Source organism: Eulemur rufifrons, chromosome 8 (assembly GCF_041146395.1).
Source record: "Eulemur rufifrons isolate Redbay chromosome 8, OSU_ERuf_1, whole genome shotgun sequence".
Classification (NCBI taxonomy): Eukaryota; Metazoa; Chordata; class Mammalia; order Primates; family Lemuridae; genus Eulemur; species Eulemur rufifrons.
The window spans coordinates 93,106,081-93,131,969 of NC_090990.1; positions in this window are offsets into that span (position 1 = coordinate 93,106,081).

Here is a 25,889-nt window from a genome sequence, read left to right on the forward strand (position 1 = left end):
CCTTGTAGGCTTGCTAAACTCTAGTTTCCAGGAAGGGCAAGAGTCATATAGAGGATCACTTAAATTCACTCAGTGAAAGCAACTGTCGCGTGCTGCCTTTTAGGGTGGCTAAACTCTAGTTGGAAAGAAGTGTGAGAGTCATATATAGGAATTCTTACCTTGACTTAGTGAAAGCACCTATGGAGCGGTGGCTTGTCGTCTTGCTGAACTCCAGTTTGGAAGATGTGCGAGAGTATGTATTCATAGGGATATTTACAGCCACTTAGAGAAAGTAGCTCTCAGGGCTGGTGCGCAGGGTTACAAAACTACATTCAAAGAAGGACAAGAAAAATATACGGGGGAGGCTTACATTCGGGTAGAGAAAGCAACTCTCGTGGGGTGTATTGCCAGATGGCTAAACGTTGAGATTGGAACAAGTGTGAGTTTCTTGTGAATCACACTGAAGGATGAAGTCACTATGTAAAAGCTGGATACTTCTTAGCCAGACGGGAGTCACGATAGGAACGCATACACTGACTGAGAGAAAGCAATTGTTGGGTGGTGGGTTGTAGGTTTGCTAAAGTCCAGTTTGGAAGAAGTGCGAGAATCCTTTATAGGAATGCTTACATTCACTTCCAGAAAGCGGCGATCAGCGGTGGTTTGCAGGATTGCTACACCGCAGTTTGCAAGAAGTGCGAGAGTCGTGCATAGCAATGCTTAAATTCCCTTAGAGAAAGCAACTGTCGGCGGGTGATTTTTAGGCTTTCTAGCCTCTGGTTTGGATGAAGTGTGAGACATACATGGGAACGCTTACATTCCCTTCCAGAAAGCAAGTGTCGCGGAGTGGTTTTTAGGCTTGCAAGACTTCTGAACGGAAGAAGTGCGAGAGGCATATACAGGAAGGCGTACATTTACTTAATGAAAGCAACTATAGTGGGATGCATTGGAGAATTGCTAAAGTCTGAGATTGGAAGAAGTGTGACCTTCCTGTCAAACACACTTGAGAAAGAAGTCATCACGTAGGACGGGGAGAGCTCCCAGCAGTAAGGAGTCATGTATAGGGACGCTTAAACTAACTTAGAGCGAGCAACTAGCAGGTGGTGCTCTGTAGGCTGGCTAAACGCTAGAATGGAGGAAGTGCCAGACGGTCTTCTATATGAACGCTTACATTCACTGAGAGAAAGAGACTATGTTGGGCGCTTTGTTACACTGGTAAACTCTGAGATTGGAGGAAGTGTGAGAGTTTCCTGTCCAACGCACTTAAGAAAGAAGTCATTATGTAGGAAGAGGAGAGTTCTCGGCTAGAAAGGGAGGACGCTTTCTATGTATGGGAACGCTTACATTCACTTCAAGAAACTATCGGGGGGTAATTTGTAGTTAAACTCTAGAAGAACTGTGAGAGTCCTATATAGGAAGGCTTGCATTCACTTAGGGAAAGCAAGTACGAAGAAGGAGTGGTTTGTAGGCTTGCTAAACTCTAGTGTTGACGAAATGCGAGAGTCCTATAGAGGGACGTTAACCTTCAGTTAGTGAGAGCAACTCTCGGGGGGGGGGTGGTATTTAGGCTTGCTGAACTCTAGTTTGGAAGACATGTCCGAGTTATCCAGGAAGGCTTACAATCACTTAGCTAGAAAGCCAGTATCGGCGGTCGCCTTGTAGGCTTGCTAAACTCTAGTTTCCAGGAAGGGCAAGAGTCATATAGAGGATCACTTAAATTCACTCAGTGAAAGCAACTGTCGCGGGCTGCCTTTTAGGGTGGCTAAACTCTAGTTGGAAGGAAGTGTGAGAGTCATATATAGGAATTCTTACCTTGACTTAGTGAAAGCACCTATGGAGCGGTGGCTTGTCGTCTTGCTGAACTCCAGTTTGGAAGATGTGCGAGAGTATGTATTCATAGGGATATTTACAGCCACTTAGAGAAAGTAGCTCTCAGGGCTGGTGCGCAGGGTTACAAAACTACATTCAAAGAAGGACAAGAAAAATATACGGGGGAGGCTTACATTCGGGTAGAGAAAGCAACTCTCGTGGGGTGTATTGCCAGATGGCTAAACGTTGAGATTGGAACAAGTGTGAGTTTCTTGTGAATCACACTGAAGGATGAAGTCACTATGTAAAAGCTGGATACTTCTTAGCCAGACGGGAGTCACGATAGGAACACATACACTGACTGAGAGAAAGCAATTGTTGGGTGGTGGGTTGTAGGTTTGCTAAAGTCCAGTTTGGAAGAAGTGCGAGAATCCTTTATAGGAATGCTTACATTCACTTCCAGAAAGCAGCGATCAGCGGTGGTTTGCAGGATTGCTACACCGCAGTTTGCAAGAAGTGGGAGAGTCCTGCATAGCAATGCTTAAATTCCCTTAGAGAAAGCAACTGTCGGCGGGTGATTTTTAGGCTTTCTAGCCTCTGGTTTGGATGAAGTGTGAGACATACATGGGAACGCTTACATTCCCTTCCAGAGAGCAAGTGTCGCGGAGTGGTTTTTAGGCTTGCAAGACTTCTGAACGGAAGAAGTGCGAGAGGCATATACAGGAAGGCGTACATTTACTTAATGAAAGCAACTATAGTGGGATGCATTGGAGAATTGCTAAAGTCTGAGATTGGAAGAAGTGTGACCTTCCTGTCAAACACACTTGAGAAAGAAGTCATCACGTAGGACGGGGAGAGCTCCCAGCAGTAAGGAGTCATGTATAGGGACGCTTAAACTAACTTAGAGCGAGCAACTAGCAGGTGGTGCTCTGTAGGCTGGCTAAACGCTAGAATGGAGGAAGTGCCAGACGGTCTTCTATATTAACGCTTACATTCACTGAGAGAAAGAGACTATGTTGGGCGCTTTGTTACACTGGTAAACTCTGAGATTGGAGGAAGTGTGAGAGTTTCCTGTCCAACGCACTTAAGAAAGAAGTCATTATGTAGGAAGAGGAGAGTTCTCGGCTAGAAAGGGAGGAGGCTTTCTATGTATGGGAACGCTTACATTCACTTCAAGAAACTATCGGGGGGTAATTTGTAGTTAAACTCTAGAAGAACTGTGAGAGTCCTATATAGGAAGGCTTGCATTCACTTAGGGAAAGCAAGTACGAAGAAGGAGTGGTTTGTAGGCTTGCTAAACTCTAGTGTTGACGAAATGCGAGAGTCATATAGAGGGACGTTAACCTTCAGTTAGTGAGAGCAACTCTCGGGGGGGGGGGGGTATTTAGGCTTGCTGAACTCTAGTTTGGAAGACATGTCCGAGTTATCCAGGAAGGCTTACAATCACTTAGCTAGAAAGCCAGTATCGGCGGTCGCCTTGTAGGCTTGCTAAACTCTAGTTTCCAGGAAGGGCAAGAGTCATATAGAGGATCACTTAAATTCACTCAGTGAAAGCAACTGTCGCGGGCTGCCTTTTAGGGTGGCTAAACTCTAGTTGGAAGGAAGTGGGAGGGTCATATATAGGAATTCTTACCTTGACTTAGTGAAAGCACCTATGGAGCGGTGGCTTGTCGTCTTGCTGAACTCCAGTTTGGAAGATGTGCGAGAGTATGTATTCATAGGGATATTTACAGCCACTTAGAGAAAGTAGCTCTCAGGGCTGGTGCGCAGGGTTACAAAACTACATTCAAAGAAGGACAAGAAAAATATACGGGGGAGGCTTACATTCGGGTAGAGAAAGCAACTCTCGTGGGGTGTATTGCCAGATGGCTAAACGTTGAGATTGGAACAAGTGTGAGTTTCTTGTGAATCACACTGAAGGATGAAGTCACTATGTAAAAGCTGGATACTTCTTAGCCAGACGGGAGTCACGATAGGAACACATACACTGACTGAGAGAAAGCAATTGTTGGGTGGTGGGTTGTAGGTTTGCTAAAGTCCAGTTTGGAAGAAGTGCGAGAATCCTTTATAGGAATGCTTACATTCACTTCCAGAAAGCAGCGATCAGCGGTGGTTTGCAGGATTGCTACACCGCAGTTTGCAAGAAGTGCGAGAGTCGTGCATAGCAATGCTTAAATTCCCTTAGAGAAAGCAACTGTCGGCGGGTGATTTTTAGGCTTTCTAGCCTCTGGTTTGGATGAAGTGTGAGACATACATGGGAACGCTTACATTCCCTTCCAGAGAGCAAGTGTCGCGGAGTGGTTTTTAGGCTTGCAAGACTTCTGAACGGAAGAAGTGCGAGAGGCATATACAGGAAGGCGTACATTTACTTAATGAAAGCAACTATAGTGGGATGCATTGGAGAATTGCTAAAGTCTGAGATTCGAAGAAGTGTGACCTTCTTGTCAAACACACTTGAGAAAGAAGTCATCACGTAGGACGGGGAGAGCTCCCAGCAGTAAGGAGTCATGTATAGGGACGCTTAAACTAACTTAGAGCGAGCAACTAGCAGGTGGTGCTCTGTAGGCTGGCTAAACGCTAGAATGGAGGAAGTGCCAGACGGTCTTCTATATTAACGCTTACATTCACTGAGAGAAAGAGACTATGTTGGGCGCTTTGTTACACTGGTAAACTCTGAGATTGGAGGAAGTGTGAGAGTTTCCTGTCCAACGCACTTAGGAAAGAAGTCATTATGTAGGAAGAGGAGAGTTCTCGGCTAGAAAGGGAGGAGGCTTTCTATGTATGGGAACGCTTACATTCACTTCAAGAAACTATCGGGGGGTAATTTGTAGTTAAACTCTAGAAGAACTGTGAGAGTCCTATATAGGAAGGCTTGCATTCACTTAGGGAAAGCAAGTACGAAGAGGAGTGGTTTGTAGGCTTGCTAAACTCTAGTGTTGACGAAATGCGAGAGTCCTATAGAGGGACGTTAACCTTCAGTTAGTGAGAGCAACTCTCGGGGGGGGGGTTGGTATTTAGGCTTGCTGAACTCTAGTTTGGAAGACATGTCCGAGTTATCCAGGAAGGCTTACAATCACTTAGCTAGAAAGCCAGTATCGGCGGTCGCCTTGTAGGCTTGCTAAACTCTAGTTTCCAGGAAGGGCAAGAGTCATATAGAGGATCACTTAAATTCACTCAGTGAAAGCACCTGTCGCGGGCTGCCTTTTAGGGTGGCTAAACTCTAGTTGGAAGGAAGTGTGAGAGTCATATATAGGAATTCTTACCTTGACTTAGTGAAAGCACCTATGGAGCGGTGGCTTGTCGTCTTGCTGAACTCCAGTTTGGAAGATGTGCGAGAGTATGTATTCATAGGGATATTTACAGCCACTTAGAGAAAGTAGCTCTCAGGGCTGGTGCGCAGGGTTACAAAACTACATTCAAAGAAGGACAAGAAAAATATACGGGGGAGGCTTACATTCGGGTAGAGAAAGCAACTCTCGTGGGGTGTATTGCCAGATGGCTAAACGTTGAGATTGGAACAAGTGTGAGTTTCTTGTGAATCACACTGAAGGATGAAGTCACTATGTAAAAGCTGGATACTTCTTAGCCAGACGGGAGTCACGATAGGAACACATACACTGACTGAGAGAAAGCAATTGTTGGGTGGTGGGTTGTAGGTTTGCTAAAGTCCAGTTTGGAAGAAGTGCGAGAATCCTTTATAGGAATGCTTACATTCACTTCCAGAAAGCAGCGATCAGCGGTGGTTTGCAGGATTGCTACACCGCAGTTTGCAAGAAGTGCGAGAGTCCTGCATAGCAATGCTTAAATTCCCTTAGAGAAAGCAACTGTCGGCGGGTGATTTTTAGGCTTTCTAGCCTCTGGTTTGGATGAACTGTGAGACATACATGGGAACGCTTACATTCCCTTCCAGAGAGCAAGTGTCGCGGAGTGGTTTTTAGGCTTGCAAGACTTCTGAACGGAAGAAGTGCGAGAGGCATATACAGGAAGGCGTACATTTACTTAATGAAAGCAACTATAGTGGGATGCATTGGAGAATTGCTAAAGTCTGAGATTGGAAGAAGTGTGACCTTCCTGTCAAACACACTTGAGAAAGAAGTCATCACGTAGGACGGGGAGAGCTCCCAGCAGTAAGGAGTCATGTATAGGGACGCTTAAACTAACTTAGAGCGAGCAACTAGCAGGTGGTGCTCTGTAGGCTGGCTAAACGCTAGAATGGAGGAAGTGCCAGACGGTCTTCTATATTAACGCTTACATTCACTGAGAGAAAGAGACTATGTTGGGCGCTTTGTTACACTGGTAAACTCTGAGATTGGAGGAAGTGTGAGAGTTTCCTGTCCAACGCACTTAAGAAAGAAGTCATTATGTAGGAAGAGGAGAGTTCTCGGCTAGAAAGGGAGGAGGCTTTCTATGTATGGGAACGCTTACATTCACTTCAAGAAACTATCGGGGGGTAATTTGTAGTTAAACTCTAGAAGAACTGTGAGAGTCCTATATAGGAAGGCTTGCATTCACTTAGGGAAAGCAAGTACGAAGAAGGAGTGGTTTGTAGGCTTGCTAAACTCTAGTGTTGACGAAATGCGAGAGTCATATAGAGGGACGTTAACCTTCAGTTAGTGAGAGGAACTCTCGGGGGGGGGGGGTATTTAGGCTTGCTGAACTCTAGTTTGGAAGACATGTCCGAGTTATCCAGGAAGGCTTACAATCACTTAGCTAGAAAGCCAGTATCGGCGGTCGCCTTGTAGGCTTGCTAAACTCTAGTTTCCAGGAAGGGCAAGAGTCATATAGAGGATCACTTAAATTCACTCAGTGAAAGCAACTGTCGCGGGCTGCCTTTTAGGGTGGCTAAACTCTAGTTGGAAGGAAGTGTGAGGGTCATATATAGGAATTCTTACCTTGACTTAGTGAAAGCACCTATGGAGCGGTGGCTTGTCGTCTTGCTGAACTCCAGTTTGGAAGATGTGCGAGAGTATGTATTCATAGGGATATTTACAGCCACTTAGAGAAAGTAGCTCTCAGGGCTGGTGCGCAGGGTTACAAAACTACATTCAAAGAAGGACAAGAAAAATATACGGGGGAGGCTTACATTCAGGTAGAGAAAGCAACTCTCGTGGGGTGTATTGCCAGATGGCTAAACGTTGAGATTGGAACAAGTGTGAGTTTCTTGTGAATCACACTGAAGGATGAAGTCACTATGTAAAAGCTGGATACTTCTTAGCCAGACGGGAGTCACGATAGGAACACATACACTGACTGAGAGAAAGCAATTGTTGGGTGGTGGGTTGTAGGTTTGCTAAAGTCCAGTTTGGAAGAAGTGCGAGAATCCTTTATAGGAATGCTTACATTCACTTCCAGAAAGCAGCGATCAGCGGTGGTTTGCAGGATTGCTACACCGCAGTTTGCAAGAAGTGCGAGAGTCGTGCATAGCAATGCTTAAATTCCCTTAGAGAAAGCAACTGTCGGCGGGTGATTTTTAGGCTTTCTAGCCTCTGGTTTGGATGAAGTGTGAGACATACATGGGAACGCTTACATTCCCTTCCAGAGAGCAAGTGTCGCGGAGTGGTTTTTAGGCTTGCAAGACTTCTGAACGGAAGAAGTGCGAGAGGCATATACAGGAAGGCGTACATTTACTTAATGAAAGCAACTATAGTGGGATGCATTGGAGAATTGCTAAAGTCTGAGATTCGAAGAAGTGTGACCTTCTTGTCAAACACACTTGAGAAAGAAGTCATCACGTAGGACGGGGAGAGCTCCCAGCAGTAAGGAGTCATGTATAGGGACGCTTAAACTAACTTAGAGCGAGCAACTAGCAGGTGGTGCTCTGTAGGCTGGCTAAACGCTAGAATGGAGGAAGTGCCAGACGGTCTTCTATATTAACGCTTACATTCACTGAGAGAAAGAGACTATGTTGGGCGCTTTGTTACACTGGTAAACTCTGAGATTGGAGGAAGTGTGAGAGTTTCCTGTCCAACGCACTTAGGAAAGAAGTCATTATGTAGGAAGAGGAGAGTTCTCGGCTAGAAAGGGAGGAGGCTTTCTATGTATGGGAACGCTTACATTCACTTCAAGAAACTATCGGGGGGTAATTTGTAGTTAAACTCTAGAAGAACTGTGAGAGTCCTATATAGGAAGGCTTGCATTCACTTAGGGAAAGCAAGTACGAAGAGGAGTGGTTTGTAGGCTTGCTAAACTCTAGTGTTGACGAAATGCGAGAGTCCTATAGAGGGACGTTAACCTTCAGTTAGTGAGAGCAACTCTCGGGGGGGGGGTTGGTATTTAGGCTTGCTGAACTCTAGTTTGGAAGACATGTCCGAGTTATCCAGGAAGGCTTACAATCACTTAGCTAGAAAGCCAGTATCGGCGGTCGCCTTGTAGGCTTGCTAAACTCTAGTTTCCAGGAAGGGCAAGAGTCATATAGAGGATCACTTAAATTCACTCAGTGAAAGCAACTGTCGCGGGCTGCCTTTTAGGGTGGCTAAACTCTAGTTGGAAGGAAGTGTGAGAGTCATATATAGGAATTCTTACCTTGACTTAGTGAAAGCACCTATGGAGCGGTGGCTTGTCGTCTTGCTGAACTCCAGTTTGGAAGATGTGCGAGAGTATGTATTCATAGGGATATTTACAGCCACTTAGAGAAAGTAGCTCTCAGGGCTGGTGCGCAGGGTTACAAAACTACATTCAAAGAAGGACAAGAAAAATATACGGGGGAGGCTTACATTCGGGTAGAGAAAGCAACTCTCGTGGGGTGTATTGCCAGATGGCTAAACGTTGAGATTGGAACAAGTGTGAGTTTCTTGTGAATCACACTGAAGGATGAAGTCACTATGTAAAAGCTGGATACTTCTTAGCCAGACGGGAGTCACGATAGGAACACATACACTGACTGAGAGAAAGCAATTGTTGGGTGGTGGGTTGTAGGTTTGCTAAAGTCCAGTTTGGAAGAAGTGCGAGAATCCTTTCTAGGAATGCTTACATTCACTTCCAGAAAGCAGCGATCAGCGGTGGTTTGCAGGATTGCTACACCGCAGTTTGCAAGAAGTGGGAGAGTCATGCATAGCAATGCTTAAATTCCCTTAGAGAAAGCAACTGTCGGCGGGTGATTTTTAGGCTTTCTAGCCTCTGGTTTGGATGAAGTGTGAGACATACATGGGAACGCTGACATTCCCTTCCAGAAAGCAAGTGTCGCGGAGTGGTTTTTAGGCTTGCAAGACTTCTGAACGGAAGAAGTGCGAGAGGCATATACAGGAAGGCGTACATTTACTTAATGAAAGCAACTATAGTGGGATGCATTGGAGAATTGCTAAAGTCTGAGATTGGAAGAAGTGTGACCTTCCTGTCAAACACACTTGAGAAAGAAGTCATCACGTAGGACGGGGAGAGCTCCCAGCAGTAAGGAGTCATGTATAGGGACGCTTAAACTAACTTAGAGCGAGCAACTAGCAGGTGGTGCTCTGTAGGCTGGCTAAACGCTAGAATGGAGGAAGTGCCAGACGGTCTTCTATATGAACGCTTACATTCACTGAGAGAAAGAGACTATGTTGGGCGCTTTGTTACACTGGTAAACTCTGAGATTGGAAGAAGTGTGAGAGTTTCCTGTCCAACGCACTTAGGAAAGAAGTCATTATGTAGGAAGAGGAGAGTTCTCGGCTAGAAAGGGAGGAGGCTTTCTATGTATGGGAACGCTTACATTCACTTCAAGAAACTATCGGGGGGTAATTTGTAGTTAAACTCTAGAAGAACTGTGAGAGTCCTATATAGGAAGGCCTGCATTCACTTAGGGAAAGCAAGTACGAAGAAGGAGTGGTTTGTAGGCTTGCTAAACTCTAGTGTTGACGAAATGCGAGAGTCCTATAGAGGGACGTTAACCTTCAGTTAGTGAGAGCAACTCTCGGGGGGGGGTTGGTATTTAGGCTTGCTGAACTCTAGTTTGGAAGACATGTCCGAGTTATCCAGGAAGGCTTACAATCACTTAGCTAGAAAGCCAGTATCGGCGGTCGCCTTGTAGGCTTGCTAAACTCTAGTTTCCAGGAAGGGCAAGAGTCATATAGAGGATCACTTAAATTCACTCAGTGAAAGCAACTGTCGCGGGCTGCCTTTTAGGGTGGCTAAACTCTAGTTGGAAGGAAGTGTGAGAGTCATATATAGGAATTCTTACCTTGACTTAGTGAAAGCACCTATGGAGCGGTGGCTTGTCGTCTTGCTGAACTCCAGTTTGGAAGATGTGCGAGAGTATGTATTCATAGGGATATTTACAGCCACTTAGAGAAAGTAGCTCTCAGGGCTGGTGCGCAGGGTTACAAAACTACATTCAAAGAAGGACAAGAAAAATATACGGGGGAGGCTTACATTCGGGTAGAGAAAGCAACTCTCGTGGGGTGTATTGCCAGATGGCTAAACGTTGAGATTGGAACAAGTGTGAGTTTCTTGTGAATCACACTGAAGGATGAAGTCACTATGTAAAAGCTGGATACTTCTTAGCCAGACGGGAGTCACGATAGGAACACATACACTGACTGAGAGAAAGCAATTGTTGGGTGGTGGGTTGTAGGTTTGCTAAAGTCCAGTTTGGAAGAAGTGCGAGAATCCTTTATAGGAATGCTTACATTCACTTCCAGAAAGCAGCGATCAGCGGTGGTTTGCAGGATTGCTACACCGCAGTTTGCAAGAAGTGGGAGAGTCCTGCATAGCAATGCTTAAATTCCCTTAGAGAAAGCAACTGTCGGCGGGTGATTTTTAGGCTTTCTAGCCTCTGGTTTGGATGAAGTGTGAGACATACATGGGAACGCTTACATTCCCTTCCAGAGAGCAAGTGTCGCGGAGTGGTTTTTAGGCTTGCAAGACTTCTGAACGGAAGAAGTGCGAGAGGCATATACAGGAAGGCGTACATTTACTTAATGAAAGCAACTATAGTGGGATGCATTGGAGAATTGCTAAAGTCTGAGATTGGAAGAAGTGTGACCTTCCTGTCAAACACACTTGAGAAAGAAGTCATCACGTAGGACGGGGAGAGCTCCCAGCAGTAAGGAGTCATGTATAGGGACGCTTAAACTAACTTAGAGCGAGCAACTAGCAGGTGGTGCTCTGTAGGCTGGCTAAACGCTAGAATGGAGGAAGTGCCAGACGGTCTTCTATATTAACGCTTACATTCACTGAGAGAAAGAGACTATGTTGGGCGCTTTGTTACACTGGTAAACTCTGAGATTGGAGGAAGTGTGAGAGTTTCCTGTCCAACGCACTTAAGAAAGAAGTCATTATGTAGGAAGAGGAGAGTTCTCGGCTAGAAAGGGAGGAGGCTTTCTATGTATGGGAACGCTTACATTCACTTCAAGAAACTATCGGGGGGTAATTTGTAGTTAAACTCTAGAAGAACTGTGAGAGTCCTATATAGGAAGGCTTGCATTCACTTAGGGAAAGCAAGTACGAAGAAGGAGTGGTTTGTAGGCTTGCTAAACTCTAGTGTTGACGAAATGCGAGAGTCCTATAGAGGGACGTTAACCTTCAGTTAGTGAGAGCAACTCTCGGGGGGGGGGGTGGTATTTAGGCTTGCTGAACTCTAGTTTGGAAGACATGTCCGAGTTATCCAGGAAGGCTTACAATCACTTAGCTAGAAAGCCAGTATCGGCGGTCGCCTTGTAGGCTTGCTAAACTCTAGTTTCCAGGAAGGGCAAGAGTCATATAGAGGATCACTTAAATTCACTCAGTGAAAGCAACTGTCGCGGGCTGCCTTTTAGGGTGGCTAAACTCTAGTTGGAAGGAAGTGTGAGAGTCATATATAGGAATTCTTACCTTGACTTAGTGAAAGCACCTATGGAGCGGTGGCTTGTCGTCTTGCTGAACTCCAGTTTGGAAGATGTGCGAGAGTATGTATTCATAGGGATATTTACAGCCACTTAGAGAAAGTAGCTCTCAGGGCTGGTGCGCAGGGTTACAAAACTACATTCAAAGAAGGACAAGAAAAATATACGGGGGAGGCTTACATTCGGGTAGAGAAAGCAACTCTCGTGGGGTGTATTGCCAGATGGCTAAACGTTGAGATTGGAACAAGTGTGAGTTTCTTGTGAATCACACTGAAGGATGAAGTCACTATGTAAAAGCTGGATACTTCTTAGCCAGACGGGAGTCACGATAGGAACACATACACTGACTGAGAGAAAGCAATTGTTGGGTGGTGGGTTGTAGGTTTGCTAAAGTCCAGTTTGGAAGAAGTGCGAGAATCCTTTATAGGAATGCTTACATTCACTTCCAGAAAGCAGCGATCAGCGGTGGTTTGCAGGATTGCTACACCGCAGTTTGCAAGAAGTGCGAGAGTCCTGCATAGCAATGCTTAAATTCCCTTAGAGAAAGCAACTGTCGGCGGGTGATTTTTAGGCTTTCTAGCCTCTGGTTTGGATGAAGTGTGAGACATACATGGGAACGCTTACATTCCCTTCCAGAGAGCAAGTGTCGCGGAGTGGTTTTTAGGCTTGCAAGACTTCTGAACGGAAGAAGTGCGAGAGGCATATACAGGAAGGCGTACATTTACTTAATGAAAGCAACTATAGTGGGATGCATTGGAGAATTGCTAAAGTCTGAGATTGGAAGAAGTGTGACCTTCTTGTCAAACACACTTGAGAAAGAAGTCATCACGTAGGACGGGGAGAGCTCCCAGCAGTAAGGAGTCATGTATAGGGACGCTTAAACTAACTTAGAGCGAGCAACTAGCAGGTGGTGCTCTGTAGGCTGGCTAAACGCTAGAATGGAGGAAGTGCCAGACGGTCTTCTATATTAACGCTTACATTCACTGAGAGAAAGAGACTATGTTGGGCGCTTTGTTACACTGGTAAACTCTGAGATTGGAGGAAGTGTGAGAGTTTCCTGTCCAACGCACTTAGGAAAGAAGTCATTATGTAGGAAGAGGAGAGTTCTCGGCTAGAAAGGGAGGAGGCTTTCTATGTATGGGAACGCTTACATTCACTTCAAGAAACTATCGGGGGGTAATTTGTAGTTAAACTCTAGAAGAACTGTGAGAGTCCTATATAGGAAGGCCTGCATTCACTTAGGGAAAGCAAGTACGAAGAGGAGTGGTTTGTAGGCTTGCTAAACTCTAGTGTTGACGAAATGCGAGAGTCCTATAGAGGGACGTTAACCTTCAGTTAGTAAGAGCAACTCTCGGGGGGGGGGTTGGTATTTAGGCTTGCTGAACTCTAGTTTGGAAGACATGTCCGAGTTATCCAGGAAGGCTTACAATCACTTAGCTAGAAAGCCAGTATCGGCGGTCGCCTTGTAGGCTTGCTAAACTCTAGTTTCCAGGAAGGGCAAGAGTCATATAGAGGATCACTTAAATTCACTCAGTGAAAGCAACTGTCGCGGGCTGCCTTTTAGGGTGGCTAAACTCTAGTTGGAAGGAAGTGTGAGAGTCATATATAGGAATTCTTACCTTGACTTAGTGAAAGCACCTATGGAGCGGTGGCTTGTCGTCTTGCTGAACTCCAGTTTGGAAGATGTGCGAGAGTATGTATTCATAGGGATATTTACAGCCACTTAGAGAAAGTAGCTCTCAGGGCTGGTGCGCAGGGTTACAAAACTACATTCAAAGAAGGACAAGAAAAATATACGGGGGAGGCTTACATTCGGGTAGAGAAAGCAACTCTCGTGGGGTGTATTGCCAGATGGCTAAACGTTGAGATTGGAACAAGTGTGAGTTTCTTGTGAATCACACTGAAGGATGAAGTCACTATGTAAAAGCTGGATACTTCTTAGCCAGACGGGAGTCACGATAGGAACACATACACTGACTGAGAGAAAGCAATTGTTGGGTGGTGGGTTGTAGGTTTGCTAAAGTCCAGTTTGGAAGAAGTGCGAGAATCCTTTCTAGGAATGCTTACATTCACTTCCAGAAAGCAGCGATCAGCGGTGGTTTCCAGGATTGCTACACCGCAGTTTGCAAGAAGTGGGAGAGTCATGCATAGCAATGCTTAAATTCCCTTAGAGAAAGCAACTGTCGGCGGGTGATTTTTAGGCTTTCTAGCCTCTGGTTTGGATGAAGTGTGAGACATACATGGGAACGCTGACATTCCCTTCCAGAAAGCAAGTGTCGCGGAGTGGTTTTTAGGCTTGCAAGACTTCTGAACGGAAGAAGTGCGAGAGGCATATACAGGAAGGCGTACATTTACTTAATGAAAGCAACTATAGTGGGATGCATTGGAGAATTGCTAAAGTCTGAGATTGGAAGAAGTGTGACCTTCCTGTCAAACACACTTGAGAAAGAAGTCATCACGTAGGACGGGGAGAGCTCCCAGCAGTAAGGAGTCATGTATAGGGACGCTTAAACTAACTTAGAGCGAGCAACTAGCAGGTGGTGCTCTGTAGGCTGGCTAAACGCTAGAATGGAGGAAGTGCCAGACGGTCTTCTATATGAACGCTTACTTTCACTGAGAGAAAGAGACTATGTTGGGCGCTTTGTTACACTGGTAAACTCTGAGATTGGAAGAAGTGTGAGAGTTTCCTGTCCAACGCACTTAGGAAAGAAGTCATTATGTAGGAAGAGGAGAGTTCTCGGCTAGAAACGGAGGAGGCTTTCTATGTATGGGAACGCTTACATTCACTTCAAGAAACTATCGGGGGGTAATTTGTAGTTAAACTCTAGAAGAACTGTGAGAGTCCTATATAGGAAGGCCTGCATTCACTTAGGGAAAGCAAGTACGAAGAAGGAGTGGTTTGTAGGCTTGCTAAACTCTAGTGTTGACGAAATGCGAGAGTCCTATAGAGGGACGTTAACCTTCAGTTAGTGAGAGCAACTCTCGGGGGGGGGGTTGGTATTTAGGCTTGCTGAACTCTAGTTTGGAAGACATGTCCGAGTTATCCAGGAAGGCTTACAATCACTTAGCTAGAAAGCCAGTATCGGCGGTCGCCTTGTAGGCTTGCTAAACTCTAGTTTCCAGGAAGGGCAAGAGTCATATAGAGGATCACTTAAATTCACTCAGTGAAAGCAACTGTCGCAGGCTGCCTTTTAGGGTGGCTAAACTCTAGTTGGGAGGAAGTGTGAGAGTCATATATAGGAATTCTTACCTTGACTTAGTGAAAGCACCTATGGAGCGGTGGCTTGTCGTCTTGCTGAACTCCAGTTTGGAAGATGTGCGAGAGTATGTATTCATAGGGATATTTACAGCCACTTAGAGAAAGTAGCTCTCAGGGCTGGTGCGCAGGGTTACAAAACTACATTCAAAGAAGGACAAGAAAAATATACGGGGGAGGCTTACATTCGGGTAGAGAAAGCAACTCTCGTGGGGTGTATTGCCAGATGGCTAAACGTTGAGATTGGAACAAGTGTGAGTTTCTTGTGAATCACACTGAAGGATGAAGTCACTATGTAAAAGCTGGATACTTCTTAGCCAGACGGGAGTCACGATAGGAACACATACACTGACTGAGAGAAAGCAATTGTTGGGTGGTGGGTTGTAGGTTTGCTAAAGTCCAGTTTGGAAGAAGTGCGAGAATCCTTTATAGGAATGCTTACATTCACTTCCAGAAAGCAGCGATCAGCGGTGGTTTGCAGGATTGCTACACCGCAGTTTGCAAGAAGTGCGAGAGTCGTGCATAGCAATGCTTAAATTCCCTTAGAGAAAGCAACTGTCGGCGGGTGATTTTTAGGCTTTCTAGCCTCTGGTTTGGATGAAGTGTGAGACATACATGGGAACGCTTACATTCCCTTCCAGAAAGCAAGTGTCGCGGAGTGGTTTTTAGGCTTGCAAGACTTCTGAACGGAAGAAGTGCGAGAGGCATATACAGGAAGGCGTACATTTACTTAATGAAAGCAACTATAGTGGGATGCATTGGAGAATTGCTAAAGTCTGAGATTGGAAGAAGTGTGACCTTCCTGTCAAACACACTTGAGAAAGAAGTCATCACGTAGGACGGGGAGAGCTCCCAGCAGTAAGGAGTCATGTATAGGGACGCTTAAACTAACTTAGAGCGAGCAACTAGCAGGTGGTGCTCTGTAGGCTGGCTAAACGCTAGAATGGAGGAAGTGCCAGACGGTCTTCTATATTAACGCTTACATTCACTGAGAGAAAGAGACTATGTTGGGCGCTTTGTTACACTGGTAAACTCTGAGATTGGAAGAAGTGTGAGAGTTTCCTGTCCAACGCACTTAGGAAAGAAGTCATTATGTAGGAAGAGGAGAGTTCTCGGCTAGAAACGGAAGATTCTTTCTATGTATGGGAATGCTTACATTCACTTCAAGAAACTATCGGGGGGTAATTTGTAGTTAAACTCTAGAAGAACTGTGAGAGTCCTATATAGGAAGGCTTGCATTCACTTAGGGAAAGCAAGTACGAAGAAGGAGTGGTTTGTAGGCTTGCTGAACTCTAGTGTTGACGAAATGCGAGAGTCCTATAGAGGGACGTTAACCTACAGTTAGTGAGAGCAACTGTCGGGGAGGGGGGTGGTATTTAGGCTTGCTGAACTCTAGTTTGGAAGACATGTCCGAGTTATCCAGGAAGGCTTACAATCACTTAGCTAGAAAGCCAGTATCGGCGGTCGCCTTGTAGGCTTGCTAAACTCTAGTTTCCAGGAAGGGCAAGAGTCATATAGAGGATCACTTAAATTCACTCAGTGAAAGCAACTGTCGCGGGCTGCCTTTTAGGGTGGCTAAACTCTAGTTGGAAGGAAGTGTGAGAGTCATATATAGGAATTCTTACCTTGACTTAGTGAAAGCACCTATGGAGCGGTGGCTTGTCGTCTTGCTGAACTCCAGTTTGGAAGATGTGCGAGAGTATGTATTCATAGGGATATTTACAGCCACTTAGAGAAAGTAGCTCTCAGGGCTGGTGCGCAGGGTTACAAAACTACATTCAAAGAAGGACAAGAAAAATATACGGGGGAGGCTTACATTCGGGTAGAGAAAGCAACTCTCGTGGGGTGTATTGCCAGATGGCTAAACGTTGAGATTGGAACAAGTGTGAGTTTCTTGTGAATCACACTGAAGGATGAAGTCACTATGTAAAAGCTGGATACTTCTTAGCCAGACGGGAGTCACGATAGGAACACATACACTGACTGAGAGAAAGCAATTGTTGGGTGGTGGGTTGTAGGTTTGCTAAAGTCCAGTTTGGAGGAAGTGCGAGAATCCTTTATAGGAATGCTTACATTCACTTCCAGAAAGCAGCGATCAGCGGTGGTTTGCAGGATTGCTACACCGCAGTTTGCAAGAAATGCGAGAGTCGTGCATAGCAATGCTTAAATTCCCTTAGAGAAAGCAACTGTCGGCGGGTGATTTTTAGGCTTTCTAGCCTCTGGTTTGGATGAAGTGTGAGACATACATGGGAACGCTTACATTCCCTTCCAGAGAGCAAGTGTCGCGGAGTGGTTTTTAGGCTTGCAAGACTTCTGAACGGAAGAAGTGCGAGAGGCATATACAGGAAGGCGTACATTTACTTAATGAAAGCAACTATAGTGGGATGCATTGGAGAATTGCTAAAGTCTGAGATTGGAAGAAGTGTGACCTTCCTGTCAAACACACTTGAGAAAGAAGTCATCACGTAGGACGGGGAGAGCTCCCAGCAGTAAGGAGTCATGTATAGGGACGCTTAAACTAACTTAGAGCGAGCAACTAGCAGGTGGTGCTCTGTAGGCTGGCTAAACGCTAGAATGGAGGAAGTGCCAGACGGTCTTCTATATTAACGCTTACATTCACTGAGAGAAAGAGACTATGTTGGGCGCTTTGTTACACTGGTAAACTCTGAGATTGGAAGAAGTGTGAGAGTTTCCTGTCCAACGCACTTAAGAAAGAAGTCATTATGTAGGAAGAGGAGAGTTCTCGGCTAGAAAGGGAGGAGGCTTTCTATGTATGGGAACGCTTACATTCACTTCAAGAAACTATCGGGGGGTAATTTGTAGTTAAACTCTAGAAGAACTGTGAGAGTCCTATATAGGAAGGCTTGCATTCACTTAGGGAAAGCAAGTACGAAGAAGGAGTGGTTTGTAGGCTTGCTAAACTCTAGTGTTGACGAAATGCGAGAGTCCTATAGAGGGACGTTAACCTTCAGTTAGTGAGAGCAACTGTCGGGGAGGGGGGTGGTATTTAGGCTTGCTGAACTCTAGTTTGGAAGACATGTCCGAGTTATCCAGGAAGGCTTACAATCACTTAGCTAGAAAGCCAGTATCGGCGGTCGCCTTGTAGGCTTGCTAAACTCTAGTTTCCAGGAAGGGCAAGAGTCATATAGAGGATCACTTAAATTCACTCAGTGAAAGCAACTGTCGCGGGCTGCCTTTTAGGGTGGCTAAACTCTAGTTGGAAAGAAGTGTGAGAGTCATATATAGGAATTCTTACCTTGACTTGGTGAAAGCACCTATGGAGCGGTGGCTTGTCGTCTTGCTGAACTCCAGTTTGGAAGATGTGCGAGAGTATGTATTCATAGGGATATTTACAGCCACTTAGAGAAAGTAGCTCTCAGGGCTGGTGCGCAGGGTTACAAAACTACATTCAAAGAAGGACAAGAAAAATATACGGGGGAGGCTTACATTCGGGTAGAGAAAGCAACTCTCGTGGGGTGTATTGCCAGATGGCTAAACGTTGAGATTGGAACAAGTGTGAGTTTCTTGTGAATCACACTGAAGGATGAAGTCACTATGTAAAAGCTGGATACTTCTTAGCCAGACGGGAGTCACGATAGGAACGCATACACTGACTGAGAGAAAGCAATTGTTGGGTGGTGGCTTGTAGGTTTGCTAAAGTCCAGTTTGGAAGAAGTGCGAGAATCCTTTATAGGAATGCTTACATTCACTTCCAGAAAGCGGCGATCAGCGGTGGTTTGCAGGATTGCTACACCGCAGTTTGCAAGAAGTGCGAGAGTCGTGCATAGCAATGCTTAAATTCCCTTAGAGAAAGCAACAGTCGGCGGGTGATTTTTAGGCTTTCTAGCCTCTGGTTTGGATGAAGTGTGAGACATACATGGGAACGCTTACATTCCCTTCCAGAGAGCAAGTGTCGCGGAGTGGTTTTTAGGCTTGCAAGACTTCTGAACGGAAGAAGTGCGAGAGGCATATACAGGAAGGCGTACATTTACTTAATGAAAGCAACTATAGTGGGATGCATTGGAGAATTGCTAAAGTCTGAGATTGGAAGAAGTGTGACCTTCCTGTCAAACACACTTGAGAAAGAAGTCATCACGTAGGACGGGGAGAGCTCCCGGCAGTAAGGAGTCATGTATAGGGACGCTTAAACTAACTTAGAGCGAGCAACTAGCAGGTGGTGCTCTGTAGGCTGGCTAAACGCTAGAATGGAGGAAGTGCCAGACGGTCTTCTATATTAACGCTTACATTCACTGAGAGAAAGAGACTATGTTGGGCGCTTTGTTACACTGGTAAACTCTGAGATTGGAAGAAGTGTGAGAGTTTCCTGTCCAACGCACTTAAGAAAGAAGTCATTATGTAGGAAGAGGAGAGTTCTCGGCTAGAAAGGGAGGAGGCTTTCTATGTATGGGAACGCTTACATTCACTTCAAGAAACTATCGGGGGGTAATTTGTAGTTAAACTCTAGAAGAACTGTGAGAGTCCTATATAGGAAGGCTTGCATTCACTTAGGGAAAGCAAGTACGAAGAAGGAGTGGTTTGTAGGCTTGCTAAACTCTAGTGTTGACGAAATGCGAGAGTCCTTTAGAGGGACGTTAACCTTCAGTTAGTGAGAGCAACTCTCGGGGGGGGGGTGGTATTTAGGCTTGCTGAACTCTAGTTTGGAAGACATGTCCGAGTTATCCAGGAAGGCTTACAATCACTTAGCTAGAAAGCCAGTATCGGCGGTCGCCTTGTAGGCTTGCTAAACTCTAGTTTCCAGGAAGGGCAAGAGTCATATAGAGGATCACTTAAATTCACTCAGTGAAAGCAACTGTCGCAGGCTGCCTTTTAGGGTGGCTAAACTCTAGTTGGAAGGAAGTGTGAGAGTCATATATAGGAATTCTTACCTTGACTTAGTGAAAGCACCTATGGAGCGGTGGCTTGTCGTCTTGCTGAACTCCAGTTTGGAAGATGTGCGAGAGTATGTATTCATAGGGATATTTACAGCCACTTAGAAAAAGTAGCTCTCAGGGCTGGTGCGCAGGGTTACAAAACTACATTCAAAGAAGGACAAGAAAAATATACGGGGGAGGCTTACATTCGGGTAGAGAAAGCAACTCTCGTGGGGTGTATTGCCAGATGGCTAAACGTTGAGATTGGAACAAGTGTGAGTTTCTTGTGAAACACACTGAAGGATGAAGTCACTATGTAAAAGCTGGATACTTCTTAGCCAGACGGGAGTCACCATAGGAACACATACACTGACTGAGAGAAAGCAATTGTTGGGTGGTGGGTTGTAGGTTTGCTAAAGTCCAGTTTGGAAGAAGTGCAAGAATCCTTTATAGGAATGCTTACATTCACTTCCAGAAAGCAGCGATCAGCGGTGGTTTGCAGGATTGCTACACCGCAGTTTGCAAGAAGTGCGAGAGTCGTGCATAGCAATGCTTAAATTCCCTTAGAGAAAGCAACTGTCGGCGGGTGATTTTTAGGCTTTCTAGCCTCTGGTTTGGATGAAGTGTGAGACATACATGGGAACGCTTACATTCCCTTCCAGAAAGCAAGTGTCGCGGAGTGGTTTTTAGGCTTGCAAGACTTCTGAACGGAAGAAGTGCGAGAGGCATATACAGGAAGGCGTACATTTACTTAATGAAAGCAACTATAGTGGGATGCATTGGAGAATTGCTAAAGTCTGAGATTGGAAGAAGTGTGACCTTCCTGTCAAACACACTTGAGAAAGAAGTCATCACGTAGGACGGGGAGAGCTCCCGGCAGTAAGGAGTCATGTATAGGGACGCTTAAACTAACTTAGAGCGAGCAACTAGCAGGTGGTGCTCTGTAGGCTGGCTAAACGCTAGAATGGAGGAAGTGCCAGACGGTCTTCTATATTAACGCTTACATTCACTGAGAGAAAGAGACTATGTTGGGCGCTTTGTTACACTGGTAAACTCTGAGATTGGAGGAAGTGTGAGAGTTTCCTGTCCAACGCACTTAGGAAAGAAGTCATTATGTAGGAAGAGGAGAGTTCTCGGCTAGAAAGGGAGGAGGCTTTCTATGTATGGGAACGCTTACATTCACTTCAAGAAACTATCGGGGGGTAATTTGTAGTTAAACTCTAGAAGAACTGTGAGAGTCCTATATAGGAAGGCTTGCATTCACTTAGGGAAAGCAAGTACGAAGAAGGAGTGGTTTGTAGGCTTGCTAAACTCTAGTGTTGACGAAATGCGAGAGTCCTATAGAGGGACGTTAACCTTCAGTTAGTAAGAGCAACTCTCGGGGGGGGGGGTGGTATTTAGGCTTGCTGATCTCTAGTTTGGAAGACATGTCCGAGTTATCCAGGAAGGCTTACAATCACTTAGCTAGAAAGCCAGTATCGGCGGTCGCCTTGTAGGCTTGCTAAACTCTAGTTTCCAGGAAGGGCAAGAGTCATATAGAGGATCACTTAAATTCACTCAGTGAAAGCAACTGTCGCGGGCTGCCTTTTAGGGTGGCTAAACTCTAGTTGGAAAGAAGTGTGAGAGTCATATATAGGAATTCTTACCTTGACTTAGTGAAAGCACCTATGGAGCGGTGGCTTGTCGTCTTGCTGAACTCCAGTTTGGAAGATGTGCGAGAGTATGTATTAATAGGGATATTTACAGCCACTTAGAGAAAGTAGCTCTCAGGGCTGGTGCGCAGGGTTACAAAACTACATTCAAAGAAGGACAAGAAAAATATACGGGGGAGGCTTACATTCGGGTAGAGAAAGCAACTCTCGTGGGGTGTATTGCCAGATGGCTAAACGTTGAGATTGGAACAAGTGTGAGTTTCTTGTGAATCACACTGAAGGATGAAGTCACTATGTAAAAGCTGGATACTTCTTAGCCAGACGGGAGTCACGATAGGAACACATACACTGACTGAGAGAAAGCAATTGTTGGGTGGTGGGTTGTAGGTTTGCTAAAGTCCAGTTTGGAAGAAGTGCGAGAATCCTTTATAGGAATGCTTACATTCACTTCCAGAAAGCAGCGATCAGCGGTGGTTTGCAGGATTGCTACACCGCAGTTTGCAAGAAGTGCGAGAGTCATGCATAGCAATGCTTAAATTCCCTTAGAGAAAGCAACTGTCGGCGGGTGATTTTTAGGCTTTCTAGCCTCTGGTTTGGATGAAGTGTGAGACATACATGGGAACGCTTACATTCCCTTCCAGAAAGCAAGTGTCGCAGAGTGGTTTTTAGGCTTGTAAGACTTCTCAACGGAAGAAGTGCGAGAGGCATATACAGGAAGGCGTACATTTACTTAATGAAAGCAACTATAGTGGGATGCATTGGAGAATTGCTAAAGTCTGAGATTGGAAGAAGTGTGACCTTCCTGTCAAACACACTTGAGAAAGAAGTCATCACGTAGGACGGGGAGAGCTCCCAGCAGTAAGGAGTCATGTATAGGGACGCTTAAACTAACTTAGAGCGAGCAACTAGCAGGTGGTGCTCTGTAGGCTGGCTAAACGCTAGAATGGAAGAAGTGCCAGACGGTCTTCTATATTAACGCTTACATTCACTGAGAGAAAGAGACTATGTTGGGCGCTTTGTTACACTGGTAAACTCTGAGATTGGAGGAAGTGTGAGAGTTTCCTGTCCAACGCACTTAGGAAAGAAGTCATTATGTAGGAAGAGGAGAGTTCTCGGCTAGAAAGGGAGGAGGCTTTCTATGTATGGGAACGCTTACATTCACTTCAAGAAACTATCGGGGGGTAATTTGTAGTTAAACTCTAGAAGAACTGTGAGAGTCCTATATAGGAAGGCTTGCATTCACTTAGGGAAAGCAAGTACGAAGAAGGAGTGGTTTGTAGGCTTGCTAAACTCTAGTGTTGACGAAATGCGAGAGTCTTATAGAGGGACGTTAACCTTAAGTTAGTGAGAGCAACTCTCGGGGGGGGGGGTGGTATTTAGGCTTGCTGAACTCTAGTTTGGAAGACATGTCCGAGTTATCCAGGAAGGCTTACAATCACTTAGCTAGAAAGCCAGTATCGGCGGTCGCCTTGTAGGCTTGCTAAACTCTAGTTTCCAGGAAGGGCAAGAGTCATATAGAGGATCACTTAAATTCACTCAGTGAAAGCAACTGTCGCGGGCTGCCTTTTAGGGTGGCTAAACTCTAGTTGGAAAGAAGTGTGAGAGTCATATATAGGAATTCTTACCTTGACTTAGTGAAAGCACCTATGGAGCGGTGGCTTGTCGTCTTGCTGAACTCCAGTTTGGAAGATGTGCGAGAGTATGTATTCATAGGGATATTTACAGCCACTTAGAGAAAGTAGCTCTCAGGGCTGGTGCGCAGGGTTACAAAACTACATTCAAAGAAGGACAAGAAAAATATACGGGGGAGGCTTACATTCGGGTAGAGAAAGCAACTCTCGTGGGGTGTATTGCCAGATGGCTAAACGTTGAGATTGGAACAAGTGTGAGTTTCTTGTGAATCACACTGAAGGATGAAGTCACTATGTAAAAGCTGGATACTTCTTAGCCAGACGGGAGTCACGATAGGAACACATACACTGACTGAGAGAAAGCAATTGTTGGGTGGTGGGTTGTAGGTTTGCTAAAGTCCAGTTTGGAAGAAGTGCGAGAATCCTTTATAGGAATGCTTACATTCACTTCCAGAAAGCAGCGATCAGCGGTGGTTTGCAGGATTGCTACACCGCAGTTTGCAAGAAGTGCGAGAGTCATGCATAGCAATGCTTAAATTCCCTTAGAGAAAGCAACTGTCGGCGGGTGATTTTTAGGCTTTCTAGCCTGTGGCTTGGATGAAGTGTGAGACATACATGGGAACGCTTACATTCACTTCCAGAAAGCAAGTGTCGCGGAGTGGTTTTTAGGCTTGCAAGACTTCTGAACGGAAGAAGTGCGAGAGGCATATACAGGAAGGCGTACATTTACTTAATGAAAGCAACTATAGTGGGATGCATTGGAGAATTGCTAAAGTCTGAGATTGGAAGAAGTGTGACCTTCCTGTCAAACACACTTGAGAAAGAAGTCATCACGTAGGACGGGGAGAGCTCCCAGCAGTAAGGAGTCATGTATAGGGACGCTTAAACTAACTTAGAGCGAGCAACTAGCAGGTGGTGCTCTGTAGGCTGGCTAAACGCTAGAATGGAGGAAGTGCCAGACGGTCTTCTATATTAACGCTTCCATTCACTGAGAGAAAGAGACTATGTTGGGCGCTTTGTTACACTGGTAAACTCTGAGATTGGAAGAAGTGTGAGAGTTTCCTGTCCAACGCACTTAAGAAAGAAGTCATTATGTAGGAAGAGGAGAGTTCTCGGCTAGAAAGGGAGGACGCTTTCTATGTATGGGAACGCTTACATTCACTTCAAGAAACTATCGGGGGGTAATTTGTAGTTAAACTCTAGAAGAACTGTCAGAGTCCTATATAGGAAGGCTTGCATTCACTTAGGGAAAGCAAGTACGAAGAAGGAGTGGTTTGTAGGCTTGCTAAACTCTAGTGTTGACGAAATGCGAGAGTCCTATAGAGGGACATTAACCTTCAGTTAGTGAGAGCAACTGTCGGGGAGGGGGGTGGTATTTAGGCTTGCTGAACTCTAGTTTGGAAGACATGTCCGAGTTATCCAGGAAGGCTTACAATCACTTAGCTAGAAAGCCAGTATCGGCGGTCGCCTTGTAGGCTTGCTAAACTCTAGTTTCCAGGAAGGGCAAGAGTCATATAGAGGATCACTTCAATTCACTCAGTGAATGCAACTGTCGCGGGCTGCCTTTTAGGGTGGCTAAACTCTAGTTGGAAGGGAGTGTGAGAGTCATATATAGGAATTCTTACCTTGACTTAGTGAAAGCACCTATGGAGCGGTGGCTTGTCGTCTTGCTGAACTCCAGTTTGGAAGATGTGCGAGAGTATGTATTCATAGGGATATTTACAGCCACTTAGAGAAAGTAGCTCTCAGGGGTGGTGAGCAGGGTTACAAAACTACATTCAAAGAAGGACAAGAAAAATATACGGGGGAGGCTTACATTAGGGTAGAGAAAGCAACTCTCGTGGGGTGTATTGCCAGATGGCTAAACGTTGAGATTGGAACAAGTGTGAGTTTCTTGTGAATCACACTGAAGGATGAAGTCACTATGTAAAAGCTGGATACTTCTTAGCCAGACGGGAGTCACGATAGGAACACATACACTGACTGAGAGAAAGCAATTGTTGGGTGGTGGGTTGTAGGTTTGCTAAAGTCCAGTTTGGAAGAAGTGCGAGAATCCTTTATAGGAATGCTTACATTCACTTCCAGAAAGCAGCGATCAGCGGTGGTTTGCAGGATTGCTACACCGCAGTTTGCAAGAAGTGCGAGAGTCATGCATAGCAATGCTTAAATTCCCTTAGAGAAAGCAACTGTCGGCGGGTGATTTTTAGGCTTTCTAGCCTCTGGTTTGGATGAAGTGTGAGACATACATGGGAACGCTTACATTCCCTTCCAGAAAGCAAGTGTCGCGGAGTGGTTTTTAGGCTTGCAAGACTTCTGAATGGAAGAAGTGCGAGAGGCATTTACAGGAAGGCGTACATTTACTTAATGAAAGCAACTATAGTGGGATGCATTGGAGAATTGCTAAAGTCTGAGATTGGAAGAAGTGTGACCTTCCTGTCAAACACACTTGAGAAAGAAGTCATCACGTAGGACGGGGAGAGCTCCCAGCAGTAAGGAGTCATGTATAGGGACGCTTAAACTAACTTAGACAGAGCAACTAGCAGGTGGTGCTCTGTAGGCTGGCTAAACGCTAGAATGGAGGAAGTGCCAGACGGTCTTCTATATTAACGCTTACATTCACTGAGAGAAAGAGACTATGTTGGGCGCTTTGTTACACTGGTAAACTCTGAGATTGGAAGAAGTGTGAGAGTTTCCTGTCCAACGCACTTAAGAGAGAAGTCATTATGTAGGAAGAGGAGAGTTCTCGGCTAGAAAGGGAGGAGGCTTTCTATGTATGGGAACGCTTACATTCACTTCAAGAAACTATCGGGGGGTAATTTGTAGTTAAACTCTAGAAGAACTGTGAGAGTCCTATATAGGAAGGCTTGCATTCACTTCGGGAAAGCAAGTACGAAGAAGGA